Source organism: Dromaius novaehollandiae, chromosome 7 (genome assembly GCF_036370855.1).
Source record: "Dromaius novaehollandiae isolate bDroNov1 chromosome 7, bDroNov1.hap1, whole genome shotgun sequence".
In the NCBI taxonomy this organism is placed as follows: Eukaryota; Metazoa; Chordata; class Aves; order Casuariiformes; family Dromaiidae; genus Dromaius; species Dromaius novaehollandiae.
The window spans coordinates 36,457,803-36,477,147 of record NC_088104.1 but is presented as its reverse complement, the minus strand read 5'-3'; the positions used below and the strand labels follow the sequence as shown (position 1 = coordinate 36,477,147).

The following is a 19,345-nucleotide window of genomic DNA, read 5'->3' as shown; positions in this document are numbered from 1 at the left end:
CTGAATAGCCTCGGTCAGCGCTGCCCAATTTCAGCTCCAGAGGCACTCCGGGGTTGGCGGGGCAGGGGGAACCGGCGAGCCGCTCGCAGAGCCGGTCCCTGAGGGGGCTGGGAGGCCGGGGCCCGGGCGCCGGGAGGGGCCCGCCCGCCTCCGCCCGAACTTGGGTCTCGGCGCCGGGACGCGAACCGTTGGAGGAGGGGGCGGGGGCTGGGCGCACCCCGAGGCAACCGTCCCCCCGCGCCCCCCCCCCCTCCCCGGCAAGGAGCCCGCTGCCCCGCGCCACGGCCCGCGCAGGTGCCGCCCGAGGCGAAGGCAGGGCGGCGGCCGGTGCCTTACCTCGGAGCCGTCGGGTCGCGGCGGAGCGCTGCCGCTGCGGCGGAGGGCGGAGGAGCCGCTGCGGACCCAAGGGGCGCGGCGGCGGCGCTGCCACGGCCGCCCGCCCCGCCTCGCCCCGCCGCCCGCGAGAGGACACGCCCCGCGCCCCTCCCCCCGCGCCAGCTGGGCCCGCCCCACCAACGGCCGCGCACCGCCCCCCGCTCCCGAGCAACGGCCGCGCAGGGTCCGCCGAGCCCCGCCCCCGAGCAACGGCCGCGCAGGGTCCGCCGCGCGCCCGCCCGCCCGCCCGCCTTCGCGCGGAGTGAGGGGGCGGAGGAGGGAGCCTGTCCCCAGCGGGGGCGCCTGTCAGCGGGCCGTTAGCGGCCGCGAGTTAAGAGCGAGGGATTCCTCTGCCCCCGGGAGAGGAACGGCTCTGCCGGGAAACCGGGGAGCGGGGCTGGCGGCCTGCCGAAAGCCCACCCCAGTGCAGCAGTACCGGCGTTACCAGCACAGCACGCGTCTTGGTTTCCTTAGGTGCCCTCAGCGAGGAGAAGGAATTACGCTAGAGAGAAAGCAACCCCGTGGGTTTAGCTGGCTTAATTTTACAATGGTTTCACAATTTATGAATGCCCTTCTTGCCCTCTACAAATTCCTGGAATGTGCAGTGACAACACTGTGGTCATAGAGTAAAGATCTATTCAAGAACTTTTCACTGAGCAAAAGTGAAACAAGCAACATAAATCACTGTCAGCATATGAATCTTCCTATCTGAATATTCTCAGCAGACTCCTAGAATATAAAAATTTACTGCAAGTTTTCCAGTAATCAGTGTTTTAAAATATTTTCTAAAACCTCCAAAGAAAATTAATAGTCTGAGCTGTTGTTAAGACCTTTGTCCTGTGAAGGAGCAATAAATGTCCATTTAAATTTAAACACTAGAATGTGCAGATGCAACTGCACACTCAGAAGTACAGAAAATCAGAGCGAAGTTTCCATAAACAACTGTAATCTGGATTTACTATCAGTATTGGTGTCTTACACCATCAGCAGCAGTTTCCTTAACCCAAACACATATCAGTTCCCATTTTTAAGAGCAATGTAAGCAATGTGGAAAATCATAGCACTAAAGGCATACATGGGGAAGGCTCGTGGATTAATTTCCATTTTAGGTTGCATGATTTTGATGCTAAATCAAGCAGAACATAAGAAACACTATCTTGAAGGAACACCAGTCCTTCCTCTCCAAATCTTTATGTACATCTCTTTTCCTAATGATACAGAGAAGATTCCCTCCATCATAACACACCTCTGCTTTACTTTCTAACCCTCAGCAACAAAACTGCTTCAAATACAGTTTGGAGGCAGTGCTGAGTCATTATTTTCAACCAAGGAGTCCAAAGCTGCAACATGGAAAATAATTCAAGGTGAGATCTGTAATAAATATATATCTGACCCATCTCCCCAAACAGGCAGAGCTGGCAGCATGTTCCCTCATGGCAGGCAGGTGGCCTGGCAGATACCACACGATTCTCTATGACTCCCTAGCGGTGTCCCAGTACACCTCATCTGGCCGCTCCTACTCCGTTCAGTTGCAGTCACTTTGTGGAATGAGTATCTGTTGAACGGATTGGTCCACCTACTTCAGAAAGCTGGGCATGAATTCAATATTCAACATTATGGTGAGGCCCCAGGTTCAGAATTAACATTTCTTTTGGAATCATGTCTCCAAAACTATTCTGATCTTCAGCAAATGTTGGTTTATTTTAACCAACATAACTTTGAATGTCCAAGCTCGTATTTATGTTCTAAGAGTGTTCTTTTTACTACTGCCGGCATTTATCTGCACCCTGAGCTGTATCAATTTTGTCTGGGAATTTTGGAAAGAATTCTGAAGTTCAAGCAAACAGTGCACTATATTCATAAAACACGGATGCCGCTGACCTTTCAGCAAAAGAGAATAGATGAGAATCATGAACATGAGACTCATCTAACGGAACGCAGTGGAAACACATAGGATGAAAGGCTCTGAAGGCTTTACAAATTATATTTGGATGTGGGAGAGCGAGGAGAAAGAGAATGTGGGAAAAAAGAAGAATGAAAAAGGAGCCTGCTGTTTAGCTCATGCATAAACTGTATGTGCTCAGCCAAAGGTCACTCCTTTTATTTTCTCATTAATTTCAGTGATGGTATATGACCTAAAAATAAAAACAGCCAGAAACAGTTCAGGTTTTTCTGCAACAGTGTAGTGGGATGTAAAATCTGAGCTACAACTTCATTCTGCATCCTTTTTTTGACTTTTTAAAAAGGAGTGACTTAAAATTATTTATCTAAGATGAACTGTAAATTTATTTAGAAAATGTACATAAAATTAAGTGGACTACTTTTAATGTATTTTCCTTAAGAAAAATGTTTTACAACTTACCTGGAAGTATATGAGTTTAAAAATGAGGGTTTTGCAGCCTGAGCACACTGAAATTATTTCATTTCTGTTTGTTTGGTTCTTTTTTAATCCAGTAATGTTGGTGAGAAATGGTATACTTGTACACTTTTGAAGTGAGTTGTCTTGGTACTAAACACAAGTGAGGCGAACATTAAATACTAGGCTCAGTTTTAAAAAGAGCAGAGGGAACAAAAGCATTGGGAAGCGTGCAGGTGCATACAAAGGCTGGCACAAAGAAATTGCCATCCACAGCAAATAGAAGTAGAGGACAGAGTGGGAACATAGAAGGAATCATGAATATTCTGCAGTGAAAATCGTGAATGACTGCCTCAAACGAATCTTCAGGAAACAAGAGCCCTTCATACAGAGACTGATGCAACATCTGCCAACATTTTTTTTCAGAGAATAAAAGAAAAAGCCAACATCTACAGGCTGATCTCCAGAGTAGGTGTTACAGACTGTATATCAATGTTGAAGGAGTTTTTATGAGTTTTAGCACTACTCCATCAGCTTTTTAATTTCTGTAGCAAATGTGAAAATCTGTATTGACTTACTGTATGTTTGGCTGTATGCTGAACCTACATTTTCAAAAAGAGGATGTCAGCTGCCCAGAGTTTATCTCTCATCTTCTGTTTATGCTAAATACCAGTATGAAACTTATGGTCAACACATGTTTTGTGGTGTTTGGATCCTCTGTAGAGTTTAGTCACAGATAAAGGTAAAGTAATAATCAGTAACAATTAAACAACTCAGCTGGGACCTGGGCTCTATTAGAAGTGAGATGGCCTGCTGATCAGAGCACTGATTCAGGATTTTCAGTTCACCAGTTCAGTCCACCTGAGTTCAGTTCACCATCATATTCCTGATGTGACCATAGACAACTCATTTAATATTCTGTGCCTCAGTTTCCCATCTGCAAAACAGGAATAGAATTTTCAAACCTCAGTGTCTATGACAAAGAGTATGAGATACTCCAGATGTAACTATACAATAGAGCGACTTTGGCAGTATAGGTACTTTAATGATTTCCTGTTTCCTTGCAACCTCCCTGTTCCTATCTTGGCACTGTAATCTGTTACTCTACTTAGGTGTGACACTTCCTTGCAGACCAGACTACTGAAATGATCTGGGCTAAAAATCCACCTTTTTGTAGAGATTGTTTTAACTGAGATCCAGTTGACACTGAAGCCCACAAACAGTAAGATTGAAGGTATAGCAAAGTGTGCAGAGATGGGAATAAGGAGGGAGGGAGAGGTGACAGGAAGGGTTGCAGGGGTCTCCAACCAACACATCATGTAACTACACCAGCTAATCCTATAGTAACAGTGGCATAGTAAGAGAGTATCTCTGACATTATGAAGTCTTCAAATGGATAGTCAAAATGATCATCCAACTCTTGTTGTAAAAGACAGATGTTCTAAAAAAACTAAAAGAAAATTAAATAAAAATAGGAAGTTAATTTTTTAGGATAGGATTGTGCCTTACTCCGGGGTTGGAATGCAGAGGAGATGGATACCACTTCCAGTTATAGAGGCTATGCAGAGCCCCAGTTGCAGTAGCAGCCCTTAAACTACTCTGCCTCAGCCAGCAGTAGCTTCTGTGGGAAGAAGCATGAGTACAGTGTGACTTTGCCTCACTGGCCAGCAGAGTCTCAGTGGAGCACTGGAGAAGGTCAGTGCAACCACATGTGCTGTTCCTATTTTTACCAGGGAGCTTCCAGGCACTGCATTTCCTTGGAGCCCCAAGAAATGGCAACCCCACTCTCCATCAAGTAGAATACGAGGCTGGACATCATAAGCATTAAAGAACCAGAAAAAACAAAGCACTCTGTCATGAATCCACTTCTCACTACAAATGAGGCACTGGAAACAGAAAAAGAAACCTGAAGACAAAATGCATCTTTAAAAAAGATACAGTAAATGTTGAGAAAAAACTGCAAGTCTGTGCAAAGCACAGTATTTCCACTCTCCAGTGCAGCACTGTCAATCTGTGTCCACTAGGGATCTGGTCTCCAGCAGCTGGTGACCTGTCATGAAAAGCACCTTGAAAAGTGACAAGTGTGAAATGTTAATATCAAATTTCAAGCTGCAGTAATCCAGAGGGATGTCACAACACAAGCTGTATAAATTCGTTGTTTCTGAAGGGGAAGAACACACCACCCTTATATGGATTCATACTGTGTGCAATGAAGAGTATTACTGCTTTCGTAAGGCCTGGGGATGGAATAGGAGTCAACTGAATGCAAGGAAAGGTGACAAAATCTATCCCTGTCTATTTGTTCTCTCTCCCTGCTTCTTCAGACAAGTACTGCTCCTGCAAGACTTGAAGAGGCCAAAGTTTGTTACATCAATTACACCATGTCCTCTTGGAGTGCTCCTCAACAGTAAGTCTCACAGTACTACACAAAGCAGATCACTATCATTTTTGCTGGCTTACAGGTAAGAGACAGCAGCACAAAAAGAAATGGTGCAGAGAACTTCTCAGCTGCAGAAACAAGACACAGGACTTCGGAGTCTGGCCCAATGCAGTAGCCACTAAGCCTCACCTGATTCTCCCTCTATCGACCATGGGTACTGCGTGGGATTGGGGCTTCTCTTGATTTGTTCCACAGCTTGCCACGCACATACAAACACCTACACACACATGGGGTATGTATTCGACTGTAAAACCATGTAAATTGCATAATCTTCCCCTGGAAAAAAACTGTTATTCAGATAATATTTTTCAGCATGGTAATCACTGAATGCAGCTGCTAGAAATCTGGCCAAAAGCTGTTCCCTCTACACATTTTTCCTAAAATAGCCTACATAGGGGAAAAATAAACACATTCTCTTTTTCAAGGAAGGAATGGAAGTTGGAGCTGCTGAGAACACAATTGTTTCTCATAAAGCATCTAAAGTAACAGCCCTGCAATCACTAACAAAAACAAATCTGGGGTTTGACACTACCATTAACACTGTATAGCTGTAGACAGCCAATCATTTAAAGGACTGCTCCTTGGGTGGTGGCTAACAACAGGAGGCATCTGAAAGGGCACAGACAAAACTTACATGTGAAATAGGCTCCAAATTAGTTCACTTCAACCAATAAAGATTGTCCTGTATCTAACACAAAGCAAAATGGTATTTATCCTGGTTACTGTGCTGACCTGCCAATGAATAATCTCTGAAGATGTTAATTCAAACTCTCACTTACCATGTAAAGCAGTAAAAATCAGGGTCAGTGAGAACATATCAGGAGTGGTCAGCAAAACCCTTCAGTGAAGTGGCCAGATGCTATGATAATGCGAAGGTATATGCCTACACCTAGGTAAGAACTTACAGGGCTTAAAAATGGGGCATAGATCAACAGAATGAAAATCAATGTGTTAACATCTGAGGGGGGAACTGATCCAACACAGAAATCTGAGAATAAACTGGTTTGCTCACAGTGGTCTGGCAAGGGATCTGAGGGTGAAGATATGGAAAAGAGCAAATTACATGGCTCATGTTGTAAGGCAGTTGTTAATCTGGGATATGAATGTAAAGTGTGTCTTTTCAGTTAGGAGGAAGGCTGATAATAACATTTTATCCTGGCTTTTGTTAACTGCAGTTAAAATATTGTCTGCAACATTAACAGAAAGAAGTTCAAAGAGAGGCTCCAGAAGTGATTAACAGGGAGATGTCTTCAGGAGAGAGATGTTTACATGCTCAGCTTAGGAGAAAGCCGCCAAGCAAAGAAGGGAGAGACGATCCTTTCGAGGGACTTACGTGGAGTCATAAAGAGCACTATATGGAATAACAACTTGCAAAGAAGAAAAAGGAGATTCATGATAACTATAAAAAAGTTCTAACAGTCGGTCACAATGGACCAAAAACCTAGAGAGGCTGTTTTTCCACATGTTATCAGCAGAAACTTGTATTCAACATTCAGGTCATTTTCATAAATAGAAAAGCCTATGCATTTGCATGTGAGATCCCAAGCAAAAGATCAAGGAAGTCAGCTTTTTTGGCTATCAAATCTATGGGTCAAATTCAGAAAGGATAATTCACAACCCATACATAAGTTAATGGCCATTATGTTAGCTCAGATAAGGCCTGAATTTGATTAAATGGTTATAAGCATGCAGATTATATGCTATATAAACAAAAAATCTGTTTTGCAATGAGATTATTTATATCACATATAATTTCAAATGCTGCTCTGATATCTCACATTTGGTTGAAAATACAATGTCCTCAAATGACTTTGACAGTCAAAGTACAATTTCTAAGAAAGAAAAACATTTAAAAAGATTGGGAAACAGTCCAGTTAAAATCTTCATGAAAACATGCAGTTGAAAAAAGAGCCCAACACCAGCATTTTCTGATTCTAGAAGTAATGCAGCAGGATCTTGTGGTGTCTAACATTTCAAAATGAATGGATTTGAGCAGGGAGGTAAACACTTAAGAACAACTGAAGTTCAAAAACAAACAAACAAAAGCCTTGAGCTCACTTCTGTAGCAAATGGGAAAGACGTGAGGGAAGGCTTGGCAAAAATCAGCATAATAGTAGGCTTATTGTTGAATCTGAAAGCCTCATTTTCCACCAGTGTCCCTTTTCTGGGAAGCTGCACAACCCCTCTGAAAGCACTTTCTATAGAGATGATAAATCTATGTTAGAGATTTATGCACATTCAGATTAAGTCAGGAAATCAGACATGAAAAGGATAATTAAATAGAGAGACAAAAACCTAGAAGAAAAATTACCAAAACCCCCCAAAACAAACACAACTAACAATACACCATGATATATCAGGTCCTGGGATTCTGACTCTGACTTTGGCACCTATTCTTGCTTGAGCAATGTACAGGGTAAGCAACCTTATCCTGTTCCTCACTGCAGTTCCCAGGACACCAGAGATGGGCATTCTGTACAGCTGTAGATTCTGGACTGTAGTATAGTGTGTAAACAGACTAGGCTTGATATCTTTGGTCCTCCCTTCTCGGGTGTTTTTTTCTTTTTTGGCACAAGCTCTTAATTCATAAATAGCTAGGAGGACATGGGAAGAAAAAATGCTCCATAGCTATACATGGGATTGTTTGACACCATAGTCTTCGTGCTTCTTCAGGGGTATCCAAACAGGAGTGGAAAAATACAAAGACAGCTATCAGTAACACTAGCCAACTCCCCAGAAAGCTGTGGCTGGCTGGATGAGTTTCTGACAATGACTTGCAGTCCTGGCTTTCTGTTAATTTAAATGGTTTTTTTTTTTTGGTGACTTCCACCATCCATTTAGGGTGCTAATATGTGGTCAGCACTAAAGAACAGCTGAAGGAGTACATCCTTTAGTTGGCAGCAGTGGTAGATTTTTGACTTGTGCTTGGACTAGGCCCTGGGCTAAAGAGAATAATCTCATCGTTTAACTTCAGGCATCCAATTCAGATGTGTAAGCAGCCTCAGTTCCCTAGGTTGTCAGGGAAGCTTTGGGGTCCCACTGACTTTACAGGAGCCTTTGACTCTGTAGGCATCAGAGTTAGGTGCCTGAAGTTACACTGAATAACCCCCACATGCAGGGAGGCCTTAACAGTCACAGTGTTACTTGTGTTACTTTCCTGCAGCATTTGACTACAGGGAAAACCACCCCCAGTCACCCAGAGACATTCCTCCATGGGCTGTACTCCAGCAGCACACTGCTGCGTGTTCTAACAGGGCTCGGTCCCATCCCCAAAACTCCCGCAGGGCATGCCCATTAGCTGGTAGCCCTAGCTGATTGCTAATCTGTCTAGACTCAATACTGGGAGCAGAAGACCTGAGTGTTCATAAGATAGATGATAGCTTTTGAACATAGCAGTCTCCGTTTTATAAGCGAGGTGCTGTGAGATTTGGCTGCTTTGACACAGATGTCAATCCTCCCCTTTTGGCTTTACAAGATGTGTAGTCAACTCTTGAGTGTTGATGGTCCAGCAAACACATTGACTAAACAAAATTCAATGAAAAAGTCCTTCTCTTTCACATCATTACAGCTTCAAAACATGCAAAACATGCAAACTGTGTCATAGTGCAGTGAGCAAACTATCCCAGCTTTGAGGATTTGATACAGAAATGCTGCAGCTTTGTGAGAATCTTTAATTTGTGCACCATGACTTTTTAATTAATTCACTTACTTATTAAATGTTGTCCCATTTTACTTGTCTAAAGTAGATTCAGTGCTGGTGCCTGATTAATCTCTTGTGGGAGCTAAGGTCAGACACAAGTGAAAAAACATGAAATCTAAAGGATACAGACTTGTTCCAAACTTTGTGGTGCAAGGTGATCTATAACAGAAACTATTCACAGTCCTTTTCCCCACCCCATGCACCACAATGTGTGTGGCAATTCCAATTTCTGCATAAGGGTTCTGTTCTAGGAGGTGTACAAAATGGTACTTCAGCCTTTGCCTCATCCTCTTTTCTGCTATCAAGCATGTCATTTACAAGAATTTGAAGTTTTTCCACAGGTGCTGGGCAAGCAGTTTATAGATGAAAATTCACTTTCTGCCATTAGTAAGCAAGACTAAATTCAAACTAAAGTCTTGAAGTAAAAAGTACGATATCATTTACTAATCACCCAAATCATCAGAGTTTTCCTTAAACACTGAATCTGATAGTGAAGTGTCCCCTTACCATCTTGGAGATGTACGGGAGTTTAACTGACACTGACATTAGCAGGAGATGCATGTACGTACCAGGGAAAGATTCAAAGTAGGGACTGTACTCAATAGCTTGTTTTGCATAAAGACTCTAATCTAGTCTCCTTCACATGAAAAAAAAGTCACCAGCACAAGATAATCCTGGCTCGAAGGAAAAAGAGAAGAGCGAAGATATTCAATGCTTTGGAGTTTCATTTGAAAATCTGGAATTCAACACAAAACTTATCAGGGAAGTAATGTAAATAGTAGAAGTGGCACATTTGAATAATGATCTGAGTACTGGAGTCAGGAGTTTGGCACTTCAGGTTATAGTTGTTGATATAGTGATATGTCTGATACAGTATTTCAAAAAAGGGTTGGCCAACAGGCAGAAACTTATAATCAAGTTAGAAAAAACAACAAATGCAAGGATTACGGTTTCAATATTGTTACATGACAAGCAGAGAATTAAAGTGGTAAAAATTAGATAATACAAATAATGCCAGAATAAACTAAAAAATATCAAAAAGACAAGGAGGAAAGAAGTATTGCCGATATATAATGTGCTTTAGGAGTACAATGATTCTTACAGAAAATAGGCTAGTGATGTGATTCAGAAATGACCAAGATCACTTAAGGTTTAATCCAGAATGATGCTGAGCATGGATTTGGTTTCTGCCTCTGAAAGCTGAACATAGTGGAATCTAAATTCCTCAAAAGCAAAAGGAAACTGTTCCCAAACCTCTGTACACGAGGAAAACAGCATCCCTATTTCACAAGGAGGGAGCCCCAGCTCAGGAAGTGCCTCACCCAAGGTTGCACAGAAAGGCTATGTGAGAACCAAGGACTGAGTTGGAAAGTTGGACCAAGCCAGCAAGGCCCTACCTCCACCCCGCATAGAAGTTGTTGAAAGTTACCCTAAAGATAAATCAGCTTAAAACTGCACTCTGGCTAAAGCAAGAACAACATTTGTCCATGTGCAGTTACTAGATTTAATGCACAAACACAGCTGGCTACTTTCAAAGACCAGAAAAGACAGCTAATGTACTAAGAGAAGACAGAGTAGACATCAAAGGAACTGAAGACAAAACTGAAATCCCTCCATCTATCTATCTTAGTATTTATATATAACTATATATAAAATAGATACATATATATTATACAAAGAATAATATATCTTTTGGATCATCCTTCATACTAGTGTCCTACTGCATATAACAGAATTCAGACAATAGTTCTATAGTTGTGCCCCCCAAATCTTCTAGAACGTAATGAACATGTCCCATTTGTGACACGTTATTATGTAAGAATATAATTATAAAGTGTTTTATGTAAGAATATAATTCTTCATCAACTAAAATCCTTAGGCTGGCTTCAAAGTTTTAGGAGAAAGATACCATTATTACACTCCAGAGCCCTTCTCCCTGAAGGATATGTGAGGATTTAACTCACACAGATGTATGTTGTTACTTATCAGCGCCTCAGTGCCATTACCAGGACAGCAAGGAAAAAGACCATTTTGTTCTGCCTTGTTATCCCGTCAGCAGAACTGCTGGTTGGGTTTCAAGTTCAGAATCTGAAGCTCTATGAGTAAAACTACTGCTATAAGTTCTCTGGCTACTCCTGGGCAGAAATAATTATGAGGAGGTAGAGAAGGAGTCAGGAGTGCAAGACTCAGTGAAACAGGATTCTGGCACAAACAGTCCAGAAAACAACTGGGAGAGAAAGAAGGGAAGACAGAGGAAGGGGACAAAGCAGGGGAACAAGAACACAGCTGGTCTTACTGTCCTGGAAAGCAGGTTCTCAGCACTAGGAAGTGCCAAACTGTTGGTCATGCAGCGAGGAGGACTTGGTATAATATCATCCCAGTTGCTCCTGATATGGCCTGAGGAACTGAACCAGCATTGACTGAAGCAGTCAGCAGCACTAGTGGGGTGGGGAGGTCGCACAAACACGATGCCTGCTCCGACCACCAGCTTTACATGCTGTCATAGCCCCCCACAAGGGGCACAATGTGGCTGTAAGTCTAATGGAAGGTACAGTCTAGACCTGGGAACTTGATACAACTCTCAGGTCACAGCTGAGTGAAGACCTGCTTGGTTCAGCTCATGGGATGGCAGAATCCCTCCAGGGTAAGTTCAGAATTTAGGGAAAAAATAAACTCAGTATATATTTTTAAAAATATCTTTTGTAGGAAGCTGGCTAACCTGCACAGTTACCTTAACAGGCCAGAATTCTAATGACAGCCAGACTGGGCCTGCTCTGGATGGCCTGGCCTCACTGTGCATCTGCCTCCATCTCCTCTCCCTCCATGCCTCCACTGCTTCCCCTCCTAGCACATGGCCAACCTGCACTGCCTGTTTTATCAAGCACGGAGAGTGGGAAGGCTAGAAACAAGCCCTTCTTTTTCTCTCTGTCCCACCTCTCTGCTGGTGGTGCTCTTCTGTCTGCTAGAGCAAAACAGGGACATCTCACTTGAGGCCAGGAGGGGTCTGTGAGTGCAGGAAAGCACACAGTGGAGGAAGGCTTCCCCCTGAGGCATGGAGATCTCACACCTCTGCCTGAGGACTCTCCTAGTGCCACTTCACCCATTAGGTGGAGTCTCTAGGGTAAGTCTCTGCCCCACAGAAAAAATCAAAGCATGTGGGGAAAAGGGAGTTACCAGGAGGGGAAGGAAAATGGTGTCCTGTCTCCAACCATAATCCCCCTTACAAACTGCTCCCTGCCCAAAAAATTTTAATAGTATCACTGTGCTTGGTGGTACTGAGATGCCTGTTTGTGTGTGTGTGCGTGTGTGAGAGAGAGAGCACCATGAAAGATCTAGATAGTCTTATCCACTCAGCAGTGGATAAGCGGAGTTTGCTCATGCAGGTCTTGGAGAACACAGTTACCTGAATGACCTGATCCCTCTTGTAAAACTTGTCATGCCATCTGAGTTTAGCCTCATGAGCTGACCACACTTAATAACAAAGTATTTAGCAGTTCTCCCCATTATGTCATAAATGCTAAACAAGCCATGTTTTGTCTATAGCAAAGTAAGAGTTAATTCCCCAACAGAGGCAGAGAGAGAGAGAGAGAGAGAGAGAGAGAGAGAGAGAGAGAGAGCGCAAGGAGATAGAGGGAAGCTATAGGCTGCAAAACTTGCATAATTTTATTCCCAGCTTTGACTATAACCCTTGAAGTGGTACAGCTTTCTTATGCTAAAATATGCTACTTTTCAGTATGTATCATTGTTTATGGTTGCAAAAATGACTCCACTTAAACTCTAAATTGGATACTCAGTGTTGAAAAAAACAGAGGAAGATTTACGTGCAGACCTCCACCATTCCCACAGGTATCATGCTGCATCCAGCACTTAATAACTGCAGTAGTTGTAAGCATTACAGTAACAGCTGACACTGTTTTGCAGGCACAGTTCAGTAATTTTACCTTGATCCTTCCAAACCATGGTCCCAACAGTACAGCTCAACAACTGAAGAATCTGAATTAACTCCAGAAAAAGAAATAATGTACCATATTTGTGAACTCTGCTTGTCAACAAGATCTTCAAGAGCCACAGATAGGAATACACCACTGTAAACAAAGGAATACAATGCCATAGCTGCCAAGCTGGGTTTCAAAGCACTCTCCCCTCTTCTGTCTCATATACATCATGAAATTAGGCTATAAACATCAAGCAGAAGTGCAAATAACTTTCTAACCAGAGAATAAATTTGCATGAATTCGTTACCTGGAACACTCAAGGAAGTCTGGCCCTAGACTGCAGCTTTGCCAATCAAATCCAGATGATCATCCTGTCATCAAAAAAAAAAAAAAAAAAGAACAGGCGAGGAGGAATATGTGATGGAGGTCTCAAAATGACAGGTAATGTCCACAGAGAACTTCAGGAGGACTTTATTGTTATTTTCTGCTGTACAGATCTTGCTTCATTATTTAAAAGGTTCACCCTTAAGGAGCATGAGATCTCCAGGGCTCTTTGTAGATTTGATAGCACTTAAATCTGCGCCAGAATTCCCAAAGTTTTATCCTCCACATGAGAAATAAAAGGCCAGCAGGGTTGCTGCATGCTTTCTGTGTACTGCCCATCAATTGAATGATGAAGAGGACACCTCACCAAAGCCTGCTGTGTATTTGTGTTTTTGTAAGCAATGGCTGTAAATTATGGACTGCAGCCTTGACGATGTGCAGTATCAAGCCTTAAGTCCCAGAAGTATTGAATTGTCATGAAACAGCTAGCAAGCAGTCGTTAATTTTAACTAAATTATGTAAAGGAATCAGTTGCATTTTCAAGAGCAAGACCCAAAACAAGAAAAGATGATGAAGAAAACAAAGTGCTATATATATTTCTTCAAAAGCAGCTCTATGAAGGGAGAAAACACCAGATTTAGACTAAAATCAAAATTTAGAGTGGGAATACAAGTTACAGTAAAATGCAGTCCTCATGTTTGTTCTAGGGATACCAACAATTGGCTACAATCACCTTATTGAAGGTAGAAAGCTGCACACTGGTCAAGTAAGATGCAATGCTGACAATTTGCCAGACTGTGGGTTTAGGCAGATATCATTTGTCCTGCTCAGCATTGCTATTGCAAAGCTGCTCTGAGATCAGAACCCTGATTGCAATCTATCATACCAATAATCACAGCGAGCGCAGTGGCTGGGCAATTGTGATGACACAGCTGGCTGCAGGGATGCGCTAGGAAATGAATCTGCGAAGCCGCTGTCAGTGAGTAGAAAGCTTTGGACTAAGAGAAAAGCATGGTAATTGTTAATAACAGTAACACAGGAATGATATCAAAAGTGATATTAAAAACAAATCCAATAGTGTCAAACTGTTTTTTTGAAGGAGAAATATTTAGGCCTGCTGCTCACAATTTGAACAACAAGTGTGTAGGGCTCTACATGTCTCTTCACCTAGTATAAGCAGAAAGGCTCAGTTTTTTTCTCAGTCAACAGTAATCCAGGTCCATACTGAGTAATGTGAGCAATTCCCCATTGCTTCTCTACCCTCTATTCCCTTTGTCACTTTGACCCTTTACCTCCCCTCAGTGGGATTCTTGGCTTTAGTGCATTTGTTTTCATCTAAATATAGCAGCTCTTCAACCTTTTTGTCTCTCTACTACAACCTTGACTGCCTTTAACGGATCTTGCATGAAATCAGGCCTAGTTTGCATTCTAATCAACTTTGGTGACTTGTGCTTTTAATTAGTCCTTTAATATTCCTCCATTCTCCTCTGCGGAGATGGTTCATTGTAAAGAACCCCTCCTATTTGTCACTGCAGTTTCAACTTGAGGGGGAAAATATCTTACAAATGGTAAGGGTACAAGAAGTATATGCAATTTATCATAAACCATTATGACTTTCTCTCCAGCTGGAGCAGGAGGCATGTTAATATATTTTCCAATTGAAAAAGTGCCATGTAATTTATTACTCCATCAGGACCAGGGATCTGACAAGTCCTGTACTTGGATACAACCTTTATGGGATTCTCAGTGTACTGTAAATTGCTAGATCTGAGCACTGTCTCTCCAGAACCACAGTGGGCCTCTCACTGCCTTATATGCAAAGATTTAAAAGGTTAATTGACCAAACTGTGCCCACTTGAATAACCCTTTTGTGCTCAAGATTTGACCCACAGAAGAGTTCTGAAAGTGTAGATCACAACATAAGTGCTAAGTATTACTGGGTCACATTTTGAGGTTCAGAATTTGTTGTTACTTAATGCTTATTCAGGCAAACTTCCATTAAAGTAAAGCAGCAAATTAAAAACCCAGTAGAGACCTCCAAATATCACTCCTTATTAATCCTTTGAAGTATCAATTAAATTTAATGTTCTCTGACATCTTTTAGTCTTACCTGATTAAATATGATTCCAAGTAAAAGATACTCAACTTTAACTTAAAAAGTGTGATTTATTGCCAGCCACCCTGCTCATCTGATAGCTGAATGAACTAAGAAGTTTCTATAAGAGTTCTTAAAAAAATCTTTCATTATAATTGTATTTATTGCTAGTTCTTGACTGTTTGGATTTAACAATAACTAGAATGATCGCTGCAGAAAGGAGCGCTGAAAGAACACATAACCTAAGAATATTAACTGTGTGTAAACCAGCAAGATTTTTATTTAAGACATCATTGAGATCTTTTCACATCACATCAGACATATGGTACTGCCGTTAAATATATTAGCAAGTTGTTTCAGAGCAGTGGGAGATTTTGTGCTAATAAGAGTAATAATATTTCACATCTTATACACAGTTTGTTTTTATTAGAGTATTTGTTTTCTCACTTGTTATTTGGAATAGATGAGTTTGGAAATAGGCAGGGCAATAAAATTTTGAAGCCTGTCTAAACTACTTTGTCCTGTGGAAATTATATAGGTAAATTCATGGGACCACTGGCATTAGCGCCATCAGGATTCACCCCCTGTGCCCTGGTAACCTAGCAGCTTGCCACACCAGGACTAAAGGCACGCCTGTCAGCCTCCCAGTTTTCAGAAGTTATTTGCTTGGTAAAGCAAAGCATGCTACATACTAACTTCTAGAATTTAAAGATGAAGAGACTCACCTCCAGTCAGCTAAAGCAGTGACCATTTCAGCCAGAAAAGAGCACTTGAACTTCTTAACAACAGTTGTACAGGGTCAGACTGAAAGTCTGTCTTCCTCCATGTCTCATCCCTGAGAGTCACAGTCAGTAACTGATGCTTAAGAAAGAGTGTGACAAGAGAGCAAGCACGCAGTGCTACTTCTCCACTATACCTTCCAGGTTCCAGAAATTTGCAGCTTGGGCACCTTTTTTTTGGCATGGTTTCAGGGTTTGAACATAGGATGTGCTGAATAGCACTTGCATGTGTCACTTTACACAGGTGACAACTCCCAAAGTACAAATAGTTGCCTGAGTCAAGGCCAGACTCCTAAGCATCTTGCAGGACTGAAGCATTAAAGCTTGAGAGCACCTTTGGGGACAATGGGTCACTGGAGTTTGAAAGAAGGCAAGCCTGAACTGTGTTATGTTCTTAGGGTTTACAAAAGTCATCTTTGCTCAAGGGTGTATTCTGGAGAAATGCTGCGCCAAACTCTGGAAATTTAATTCATTCTACTTGTGCAAAGTTCAGATGAACTTTAACAGGGTTTTATGCAGGTACTGTAATATTTCAGCCTAAGGTAAATAAAACATACAAGGAAAATTTACTCTCTGTCCAGTCCTAGAAAAGGAAATAACCCAGCTCCTTAGACAGAATCTAACCCCTTTGAAAGCAACTTTAATAAGGGAGAATTTTATCCCCAAATCCTGAACATCCTAAATTGGCAAGAGGTCAATATTTTGATAAAGATTTTGAGAAACTGAAGGAATTAAATGGGTTCCAGTCATGGGGAAATATGATAGTTAGGGCAAAAGTAAGTTGCTTACAGATGCCCCAAGAAAAATATAAAGGATAGGAAAACATGCAATGAAACAAAGTCCAGAGCTAGACCTTATACATGCCAATTTGATTAAAAAACAAACACACCTTGTCTGATCATAAACTGAAATGGGGACATAGCATTGCCAGAGAATCTCATAATAACATATATAATATACATAGATATGTATATATGTAATATATACAATCAGCATAGAGTGAGTATGTTCTCTATCCCTGTAAGTCCGTTTGTGTCAACACAGGGGCAGATCTCTGTCTCAGAAGAGATCTTGTCTGGAGATATTGGAAGGATAGGCAGTCAAAAAATAAGAGACTTAAAAGTCATTTAGGGACTGAATAAAACTAAGAGGACTAGAAACTTTTTCTATGAGCCCTTAAATTAATAGTTTTGAAGAACCTTTGAAGATTTACCACATATGCTAACAAAGAAAGCCAGGTTGAGAAAAAGAGATTTTGCTGGTAATGTAAGAAAAAAACAAGCCTCAATGCACGAGTGGAAAACAGTATAGAAGTAATAATCTGACAAGTGAATAGGGCCAAATAGTCACAGCAACAATGAGACGTGCTTATGACCTGAGGAAAACTGAATATTCAATGCCTGTGCCTCAAGACATTGATATCAGAGGAAATGGGAAATCAGAAGCTGAAAACTGAGATAAGCTAAGATAAACTAAAAAAAGGCAGTGTGATTTGAGATATTGAGAGTCCCTACCACTTCCTGAGCACAGTGGTGTGTGTTTATGGTAGAAATCTATGTTCATAACCAGCAATAGAATTACATGTTGTTGCCCCATGGTCTCAGAAGATGGTAACCCCAGACAGTTGCCCACATAAAAGGATTAAAACATACTTTGCCTAACTTTCAGGGGGTCACATGTAAGAACAGTGCCAAAGAGCTTGGTAACTTAGAAGACTAAACACTGTATTTAGTATTTTGCTTCAATAGAGCTTACCTAGCAATAAACAATCAAACTGTAGTGTTTGCATTTACTCCAACTATCCAAATTTGCAACCGCTATTACAGGCAGAACAGAACCTGCCTGGGTTTTTGTTCACCCAGTTCAAGGAGCCTTCAACATCCAGAACTGGGCAGGTTTAGGAGCACTTCACCTACTATAAAACCGTAAGATATAAATGAACAAAACGAATCTATTCTCCAGAGATGTATCTAGTTCTACACACTCTCTGTAAAAGCAATGAACATACTACCCATGTAGAAGGAAATTAAAGGAATCCACAAATACAGAAAAACTAATAAAATATCTCAGCAACTAAGTGCATGTCCCTGAAATGTGAGCAATACAATTGTTCGCAATGACCCAGTTGAAGGAATACCATTTTTAAAACGACATGATCCTGAGCCATCAGGGATATTTTATTTACTGCTGAGAGGGGAAAAAATACAGTATTTTACAGTTTTAACAGGTAAGTATTTTGCAATGAAAAGGGGGGACAAAGCAAGTTATAGTGTAAGTTGTCAAGAAAAAGAGGGAGAAAAGGTATCCCAAACTAACAAACCCTTTAAATGTTAGGAGGCTGAGAAGTAATCCATCTGTTTCACCATTATCCTGCATATAATGCTCTCAAAGAAATCCAGGAGAAAAGATTCAATATCTTAGATTTCATTTCAGCAAATGCCTTCAAGCTGCTAATGTAGGTCACATACATCTGGCATCCCGTGCTGGCCTCCAGCTGCCTGCTGGATGCAGAAAATGGAGGCTGGTGTTCAATTCCACAGTGCGTTGGAGAGCACATTTCACATTCACATTGCAAACTCCTGAAGAACAAATCAAGTTCTCCCCTTTCTAGTCTGTTTAGCTGAGCAGTTGCTTTTATTAGAGACCTGATAAAAGTGAGATTTCTTCTGATATCCTCCAGTTGCTGCGTTCAGGAATATAACCTAATCTTGAAAAGCTTATGTAACAGTTGATTTAGCCATCTACATTTTAATGATTTTTAAATCCTGTTAATCTCTGGGACTTAAATTGATCGAATTTATTGCCACAGCACACTATATATTATACAAAAGCATACTTCCTTCTAGTGGTTTAAAATGTCTGCATTTCAGCTTCATCAGCTGTCTATAGCCCTGCCTTTTAATTTAAAGAATAGGTAAGTGTCTAAAAATAATAAGACTTAAAAATCCAGTATTATGGAGAATTTCATGGCATTGGAAGAAATCCTGAGTATTACAGGGGGCTCTGTCCACAGCAATAGGAAGGTGTTTTCATTTGCAGTCCAGCCCTGATCTATTCTGGCATGCTGGATCTCAATTCTGTTTCCAAGGCAGTTAAACTACAGAGCTGAGCAGTCTGTGTGTGCCTGGGTCTTATCCCGATTTACCCTTTCTAAGCCATCCGTTATTTTTGAGGAATGGCAAAGGCAAATATGCAAGTGAATTCTTAAACCATGGATTTGCCAAACACAAATTTTAATGCAACAGAGGTCCTAACTGAATTAGTGACTGACTTCTAAGTAGCCTAATGGATGTAAGTTAAAAGCAGTTCATGCCTGTGCTAAATAAAATGGAGCTTCTGCC

General features: G+C 41.6%; 1 protein-coding gene across 3 annotated transcripts in view; it reads right to left on the bottom strand.

Annotated features, from left to right (window-relative positions):
* The window catches only part of SPATS2L (spermatogenesis associated serine rich 2 like), an 89,510-nt gene extending 89,024 nt beyond the window's left edge, over positions 1–486 (bottom strand). The window contains exon 1 of one of the 3 annotated variants that reach the window (XM_064515189.1): positions 337–486. The gene's annotated coding sequence lies outside the window, so the exon portion shown is untranslated. The remainder of the gene's footprint in view (positions 1–336) is intronic. The other 2 variants (XM_064515187.1, XM_064515186.1) reach the window with 2 other exon arrangements.
* Between the last annotated feature and the right edge of the window lie 18,859 nt (positions 487–19,345).